Raw genomic sequence first — 9,127 nt, forward strand, 5'->3', positions numbered from 1 at the left:
GCATATGTTACCCGATTTTTGCTATTGTTGTGGTCTGGTGGGTCACAGTCAGCGTGAGTGTGAAGAGGTTAATGCAACCAATTCAAATGTAGATAATCATCCTTATGGACAATGGCTTCGAGCTGGTTTTTCAGTTGATCGGAGACGTGGAGGGAGGGGTCCTGAGGTGCAAACGTCAGGGGCATCACCAAGTACAAACCACCAGCGACGGCGGCAGATAGTCCAACTAGCAGTAAATATGGCAGTTAAGTTGTAGCGGATATTATGGAGGGTGTTGCAACCGTTCCTACTGGAGTTATGGGGGAGATAATTACGATTACTGCTACTGAAGAGCTGGAATAATCTTCGGAGAAAATTATGAACGTGAGTGTTGTCCCCTTAGATCTAGGGGTAACGGAAGATAAGTGTCGAGGGAGGGAGGAAAAATCTTAAAGGGGAAAGATTCGTTGGTTATAGATTTCCAAATGGGGAGGGTAGTTGAGGAGGGCTGTTTAACTGAGGTTCCAATTTCAGAAGTTGCTATAGTGGGCTTGGGCCCAAATGGGCTTAAAGATTAAAATTTGCAATGTTTTAACGTAGGCCCAACAGATGTTAAGGCTATTGCCCGAAGCTGTTCTCTTCTTCGTCGAAGGAGTAAATTGAAAGGGGCACAGAAACAGAGGAAGGGGTTCGATGGAAAGTGTAACACACCATGGCTGAAGGGAGCTCATACGGCGTTGGAGGGTCTGAGGAAGAAGAGATCGAAACCTAAGTCTGAAGTGCACGTGGGTGAAGTCTAACTGGAGTGTTTGACTGAAGTGAAGTCAAAGCTAAAAGTGTGTTGTGAGTTAGTGGGCTGGGTCATCTGAGCCCATGATTTGTTAGTAAGTTTCGTAGGATAGTGGGCTACGGGAGTGTCCTAGGCTATCATCTATTTGATTTGCTGTTTTATTTACTTCTTAAATTCCTGTTCTTTAAGTGAGTCCATTAGTAGGCCACATGCCCTTTTCAATTGTTGGGGGTATATGTACTCAGAACGTAAAAGTGTAAGGCATCTGAAAAATAATGAAAAAACCCTAAGTTTCCTCTTTTCTCTATACGTCTCTCTCTCTTTTCCCCTTCTGGAGGCACTCTCCTCTAAGAGAGTTTACTTATTTTGTGTGAATCCGATTATACCTGTTACAGAAAGGATGCTTGTGAGGGAGAGGCAATTGATGAGTGGTTTTTGTAAAAATCTGAGGCTCGGGGCAGGAGGAGGAAGGGGATCAAAAAATTTGCAGACGAGGAGCAACGTTCAAAGAAGCATTCGGTGGTGGTGAAGCAAGATGATGCACTTATACTACTAGAGATATCGGCGGCGGCTGTGGCACAACCCTGCCGAACCTCATGAAAATCTTCAGTTGGAATCTTCGTGGGCTTGGGAACCCACGAGGAATCTGTACACTTCGTGATTTGGTCATGAAGGATGCTCCTGATGTGCTATTTTTGCAAGAGACTCGGTTGTCTTCAATACAATTTGATCACTGTAAGTTCAAATTTGGTTTTTGTAATTGCTTTGTTGTGGATTGCGTGGGTCATAGTGGTGGTCTAGCGTTATTGGGGAATGATGAGATTAATTTGCCCATTGTAGATTTCTCAAAAAATCATGTGCATGATGTGTTTAAGGGTGTTAATGGGGATAATTGTTTGCTGACTGGCGTGTATGGTCACCCCGATCCTAGTAAGAGGCCTTTTGTTTGGAGTTTAATTTTTTTTTAATGTCGGGAACCTCTCCAAGGCACGACCCTTCAGACCCACCCCTGCAGAGTAAACTCTGGTCCCGCGCACCGCACCCTCGAAAATTTCTCTACACGAAACTGGTTAAATCGCTGATTTTTCACCTGGGAGTGTGGCGCCTAGAGATTGTTTGCACCCAAGGGGATTTGAACCTTGGACATGTGGGAATTTAATTAAGGGTTTGGGTTGTGGGGTCGTGTCTCCTTGGTTAGATTTTTGGGATTTTAATGAAATCCTTTATCATTCTAAAAAGTTTAGCGGTAGGGGTAGAAGTAGAAGTGAAAAACAGTTGGAAAATTTTAGGAATATTTTAGCATTGTGTAATTTGAGAGATTTGGGTTTTTAAGGTGTTCCTTACACGTGGTGTAATAGGAGGGAAGGGGGGGGCTTAATAAGTGAAAGGTTAGACCGTTTTCTAGCCAATTCTCTGTGGTGTGATTTGTTTCCAGATATGAGGGTTCAGCATGGGGTAGCTGCGTATTCGGATCATGTCCCTTTGTGGTCGGATTCAGATGGTTGGTTCATAAAAAGAAGTCAAACAAATTATTTAGGTTTGAAGCAATGTGGGTGGGGGAGACAGTGTGCTAGTATAATTGAGAGGGTGCAATCAAATGGAAGTTTCTCATTCTCTTACCCAAGTCATGGGTTCCATTTCTAGATGTGCTACTGATTTGGATAGATGGAACCAAAGTTCGTTTGGGAATGTTCAAGAGGAATTAGCTAGTGCAAAAGGAAGATTGAAGTTGTTGCAAGAAGCTGATCCATGTAGTATTTGACTGACAGAGCTGCAACAAGCAAGGGATGATGTTCAAAAGTGGCTTGAGAGAGATGAAGTTATGTGCAAACAAAGGTCTCGGGTCATGTGGCTTAGAGAGGGAGATAGTAACTCTAGGTTTTTTCATGCAAAAGCTTCAGCTAGAAGAAAGAAAAATTCAATTATGCAGTTACAAGATGATTTGGGCAGCTGGAAGAAAGGGCTTCAATTGGATGAATTAGTGAATTGATTACTTCAAAAAGTTGTTCACAACTGCAGATCAGGTGGAAATGGAGGAAGTTATTTCAGGGGTAGAGGTTCGAGTGTGTGATGAGATGAACGGGGATTTGATGAGACCTTATGTGGCTGAGGAGGTTGAAGTTGCTCTCAAATAGATACATCCATCGAAGGCTCTTGGACCAGATGGGATGACTCCAGTTTTCTTCCAAAGGTATTGGTCTGGTAAGTCTATTATTGATTCAGTGCTTTTGGCTTTGAATTCTCGAGAGTTCCCTAGGAGTTTGAATCATACTTATGTTACTTTAATTCCTAAGAAATCTGGTCCAACTAAAGTGGCAGATTTTAGACCAATTAGCCTTTGCAACGTGCTCTACAAGATTTTATCAAAATTCATTACCAATAGGTTAAAGAAAGTGTTGCCTTTGGTCATTTCTGAAACCCAATCTACTTTTGTGCCTGATAGACAGATTTCAGATAATGTTTTGATAGCTTATGAGTTGCTACATTTTTTGAGAAATAAGAGAAAATGAAGAAAGGGCTTTATGTCACTCAAACTTGATATGAGTAAGGCATACGACAGAGTGGAGTGGCTATTTTTGGAAAGAATGATGGAGGCTCTTGGTTTTGCTAGAGGTCTAATTAATTTAGTCATGAAGTGTGTTAGAACAGTTTCTTTCTCTGTTTTGGTAAACGGGTGTCCTAAAGGGCCTATTATTCCAAGTAGAGGAATTAGGCAGGGAGATCTTTTGTCTCCCTACCTATTTCTTTTATGCACTGAAGGCCTTATCAATTTGTTGAAAAGGACAGTTGGTAGGGAGGTTGTTGAGGGAGTGAAAATTTGTAGAGGGGCCCTGAGAGTCAATCATTTGTTGTTTGCTGATGATAACATGATTTTTTGTAGAGCGGATGTGGTTACAACCGAAAAAATTCGTTCTTCATTGGATACTTATGAGAAAGCATCTAGTCAATATATTAATAATGAAAAGACTGCTATGGCTTTTAGTAGGAATGTTCATGAAAACTTGAGGGCACAACTTTGGCAGCTTTGGTGGGGTAGTCATTCACAACAATTTGAGAAGTATTTGAGTCTTCCTCCCATGGTGGGTAGGTCAAAGAAACATACTTTTTCTAGTATTAAACAACAGCTATGGGAGAAACTTCAATTGTGGAAAGGAAATATGTTGTCACTAGGGAGGAGAGAGGTTCAACTAAATGCTGTAGTAATGTCTATTCTGACATATGCTATGAGTTGTTTCCAGTTTCTCAAATCTTTATACTCTGAGTTAGAGAGGATGATGGCTCAGTTCTGGTGGGGAAATCAATCGCAAGGGAGGAAGATTCATTGGGTTAGTTGAGAGAAATTATGTGACTCAAAGTTTCATGGGGCATTGGGTTTTAAAAACCTAAGGTTGTTTAATTTGGCTCTACTAGCAAAACAAGGTTGGAGACTTTTGACACTTTTGTTTAGCATATACAAGGCAAGATATTTTCCAAATACTAGTTTTTTTTAGGCAAAAGCAGGTTTAAGATCTTCATATATTTGGAAGGGGATTAGGGAAGCTAGTCACCTTTTAAAGAAAGGCTGCAGGTGGCGTGTGGGAAATGGAATGAATATAAGAGTTTTCAAGGATCCTTGGCTACCAGGATGTGAACTGCCTGCTGCTCACTCAATTTTTTCCACTTTGATGAAGATATGAGAGTAAATTCTCTGATAGACGAGAGCACAAGATGGGGGAATGTTCAGAGTTTAAGAGCTCTATTCAATCCAAATGAGATGAGGCAAATTTTGAAGCTGAATGTGTGCGTAGATGTTGAAGACTATTTTCTGGGTACATAAGAGAAATGACATTTACTCGGTTAAAAGTGCATATAGGATGTTTCAAAATTATGATGTTCAGATTTGGGGTGAAGGTTCAAGAGAAAAATATGTAACTGCTTTTTGGAAATGTTTGTGGAATTTGAAACTACCCAAGAAAATGAAAATTTTTGCTTGGAAAGCTTGTCTGGAAAAGTTGCCCACATATAAGAATTTAAAGAGCAAGCATGTTATTGATAACGATGTATGTGTGTTTTGTGGGAAGGAAAGAGAGGATTTTGCTCATGCAGTTTTTTATTGTCCTGATATTAGATAGATTTATTCATATCAAATCAAGTTGTACAGGAATGTAGTTTCTGTTTTAAGTTTTTGGGATCTGGCTAATATGGCTCGGGAGAGAGATTCAGAGGAGGATTTGGCTACTTTTATTGCTATTGCTTGGCGCCTTTGGTATAAAAGAAACAATTTTATATATGAGAAGGTCTCTCTTGGAACACTGTTGGTGGTTAACAATGCTTTATCATTGAAGTTAGAGTTCAAACAGCTTCAGGTTTTTGATGTCTCACATAATCACATTAATAAGGTGGTCTCTTGGAACCCTCCTCCCATAGGCTTCCTTAAATTGAATGTTGATGGGGCAACCTTTCATGATCAACGTACAACTGGGATTGGAGTGCTTCTTTGTAACGCCCCAAACCCGGGTGGCTTGGAGAATTTCTACTTGTCACTCATAAACACGTCTCCCAACACATCCAAAGAATAATCTCTAAAAAACTTCATAAATGAAATTAATCTCATATCTTCTCGATAATCTCACTACAAACTCCACACAATCTTAAATGCAATAATAATAAAAAAAAACATATCAAAGGGGTCCACAATCTCCCGGTAATAGTAACATACCAAAACTGATAAAACCATAGGTCCTACTAAACCTGAAAATATAATTAAAACTCAAAGACATTAAAAAAGTAAGAATATTAGAAGTCCTTCTTCTAACCACATTTCCTCAACTTAAACACGTTCACCAATCTAATCCAGGCCCTCATTTGGATTCTCCATATCATCTGAAAAATGTTATCATGATAGGGGGTGAGTTATCACAACTCAGTAAGCAGAAATCATATGCTAACGTGCAAACATGAACATTTACAAAGAATAGCATCCAAAAACGACGTCGTTCGGTACTCATACTAAACACTAAAATGGCTGGGCCATTCACGCCATGATCCGGGCCTCGCAACGCCTGGGCTTTGCATTCTTTGTGATCACAAAGGTGATGTTTTAGTTGCTTGCAGCATATTGGAAAGGGAGGTAGTCTTCTGAATTTATTGAAACTATTGCTATGCTTATAGGGCTGCAATTGTGTGTCCAAATGGGGTGTTCCAAAACTAATGCTTGAAACAGATTGTTTGCTTCTTGTGGACGCTTTGAATAATCTTGTTGAGTATTGTACTGATTTTGATTTTCAAACTTCAAGATATTCAAAGAATGATGGGATTTTCCAGCTTCAAGATATTCAAAGAATGATGACTTGTTTTCAAGAAGTTCAAGTTTTGCATGTCAACAAGTTGGGGAATTCTGCTGCACTTCAGTTGGCAAGACATGCTTGGAGTGTTAGTGACATTGACATGTGGTGGGATTTTTGTCCTTAATTTGTAACTCAAGCCATTTGGCTTGATAAAAGCAATCTCTTGTAAGGACTTGTTTTGATTCAATGAATGAATTGTTGGTTATCAACAAAAAAAAAAAAAAAAAAAAAAAAAACTAACAACTTTCTGTCTACTCTTGTAATACTAGTATTTTCATTTTATCACAATATGCTATTTAATTAAAATATTTTACATATGTACTAATTATAGTTAAAACAAAATCCCATAATATGATGAGAATATTTTTAATGCAATTGAAAAAAGGAAACTGGTGTGGACTTGAACCTGACTTTAGTTTTTCCATAAGAAATAATATTCAACTTTGACAATTTAATTGGGGCCTGCAATCCATCTTAGCTCGTTTTTCTTACTGTTTGAATCTTTCCAAACAATGCGACATAGAAAATCTACAAAAGAATGCGACATAAAAATGGGATTTACTTTGATTTGCAATTTTCAGCAAGTCTTTTGATCCTATTACAATCCCACCAAGAATAAGAAGAATCTCAACCTCTTTCAAAGTCAGCAATTCTAACCTGCCCGAATACAAGTTCATAAAGACTTCAAATGCAGAGTAGAGAAATGTACCACATTCGATTAGAAAAAATAAACATATTCTCAACAGATATGACAAACAAACTAGGTAAGATTCGTTGCTTCAAATAAACAGAAATGACAAATTACTAGACCAGGGTAAAAAAACACGAGAGAATGTTTTAAGTGCCTTCTTGACAGTTCTTCTAAGCATTGGTGCTCCGAAATATTACCATGCAAAGGGACTTAAAACCATATTAGATATTGCCAAAATGGCATGGCCACAGTTTGCTGAAATTTTTGAAGAGTACGTTGAGGCAGAGAAGAATCCAGGACCCATACATTGTAAAGAGTCAAGAGAGCAAATATATGAACCCAAAACATGACAGCAGCTGCTTCCTTTCCAGATAAGAATCTGGTTAATAGAACAAGGCCACGTTTTAGTTCGAATCCATTTCGTCAATTTTTTAGCAACAAAAACTCAAAACAGATAGTTGCAGTTTTAAAATTCTTGCAATGCACCCTCGCTCGGAGACTTACATTCCAAAAGCCTCCACCGAAGACCTTGAGTAAATACCGTTGGCAATCATAAAGTTCCTTCCCCTTCAGGCTTTAGCCATGCGGTCAAAAGGATGATCTAAAAATGAAACTTGGTAAGCATAAACTATAGTAGTAAAATTAATCAACCCTTCTTTACAGAAAATAAATATATAAATGGAACAAGATATAACCTTCAGTATCCTGTCCAGAAGAACACTTTAAGTGTCGAAAACTGCTTGCAACTACAAGGGTGTGATGACAAATTATTCGACAAAGCCCAAACATACTGCCAGCAACCGAAATTTCTCCAGAGTTCAAATTAGGTACTGCAAAATGACCAACCTTTTCAATATTTCATCTTCTATGGAATTTGTAACACCCCGTATTTTAGTGTATTTTTATTGAAGGATTATTTTTATTAATTCAAAAATTTATTCTCTTGTTTTAAAATTGTTGGATTTTTAGTTGGTTTATTTTTATGATTTTTAATTTTGTGAAAATTAATTTGAGATGTTTTCTTAATATTTATTGTTGTGATGCATTTAAATTGTTCTTCTTTTAAATTAATTGATTGTTGGATTTAAATATTTTATTTTCATTTTATCATTACGTTTAAATTATTTTAATTGAGATGCTATTTTGAAATCATTTTCGTTGGATCATTTTTGTGACCCAAGATGTAGGGATTAGACCTCATTTCTTTCCCTCTATTTTTTTCCCTTTTCTTTTATTTTCTCTTTCTTTTCTCTCCCCTGCTCTCCCGCGTGCTGTGACCCGCTCCCTCTCTCCCCCGTGCATTGCTTCTTCCTCACCCAACCCACCGCCGTCGCGCCGCCGTGCGCGACACCGCCCCTCCCATCAGCTTCCCCACCGGCCGGCGACCACCTCCCTCCGTTTCCAGCTCCTCCATCGCCACCGATAGCCCTCACGCCTAACACCAAGCCGCGACACCTCTTGTGCTCGAGCGCCGCTGTCGTGCTACCACCGGCCACCATCTCTTCACCGCTTCCTTCTCGACCCTCCTAGCAACCCAATGGACCCAACCCCAGCTCCGATCCGTCACCGGTGAAGCCTATTTATCTCCATCTCCGATTTCGACATTTTTGGCCTAAAACCACCATTTGCGCCGCCACCCACGGCAAACCACCATCACCACTAGTTTCACCGACCTCTCTAGGCCCTACCCTGTAACACCCCGTATTTTAGTGTATTTTTACTGAAGGAATTATTTTTATGTAATTAAAATAATTTCTCTTATTTTAAAATTGGTTGGATTTTAGTGAGTTTATTTCTATGATTTTTATTTGGTGAAAATTATTTTTATGTGCTTTCCAAATATTTATTTATTATTATGCATTTAAATTGCTTTTAATATTTAAATTAATTACCGTGGGATTTAATTATTTCAATTTGACTTTACCATTACGTTTAAATTATTTTATTTAACTTGTGGTTTTAAAATCGTTTCCGTTGGATCATTTTTGTGACCCAAGTTATGAGGATTGGACCTCATTTCTTTTTCCCTCTTTTTCTTTCCTCTCCTTTTCTTTTCCTCTTTTTTTTCTTTTTCTTCTTATTTTTCCTTCGGATTTATTTCTCCCGCGCGATCTCTCTCTCTCCTCTCCTCCGCCCGTTTCCCTTGTCCACTCCCAGCGCCGCCGTCCGTCGGCGGTGGTCGTCACCGCCCAGCCCATTAGACTCCCCAGCCGCCGGCCGTCCTACCCCACCAGTATCACCGCCGTTCGTGCCGCCGTTAGCCTCCACGAAGCCCACGAAACCCACGACGCCGCGGCACGTTTTCCTCCATTGCGCCGCCGTCGCGCCACCTCCGGCCAC

At 39.4% G+C, this 9,127-nt stretch overlaps 1 long non-coding RNA gene across 2 annotated transcripts; it reads right to left on the reverse strand.

Moving 5' to 3' along the window:
- Window positions 1-6,792: 6,792 nt before the first annotated feature.
- LOC121244889 lies at window positions 6,793-7,657 on the reverse strand. Of its 2 annotated transcripts, XR_005936504.1 has the most exons (3): window positions 7,483-7,657; window positions 7,292-7,388; window positions 6,793-7,166 (listed from the first exon to the last, which is right to left on the reverse strand). It is a non-coding gene; the product is annotated as an uncharacterized LOC121244889 (long non-coding RNA). The 2 variants fall into 2 exon arrangements; XR_005936503.1 differs by having other exon boundaries at window positions 7,292-7,657.
- Between the last annotated feature and the right edge of the window lie 1,470 nt (window positions 7,658-9,127).

Source organism: Juglans microcarpa x Juglans regia, chromosome 8S, assembly GCF_004785595.1.
Source record: "Juglans microcarpa x Juglans regia isolate MS1-56 chromosome 8S, Jm3101_v1.0, whole genome shotgun sequence".
Taxonomy (NCBI): domain Eukaryota; kingdom Viridiplantae; phylum Streptophyta; class Magnoliopsida; order Fagales; family Juglandaceae; genus Juglans; species Juglans microcarpa x Juglans regia.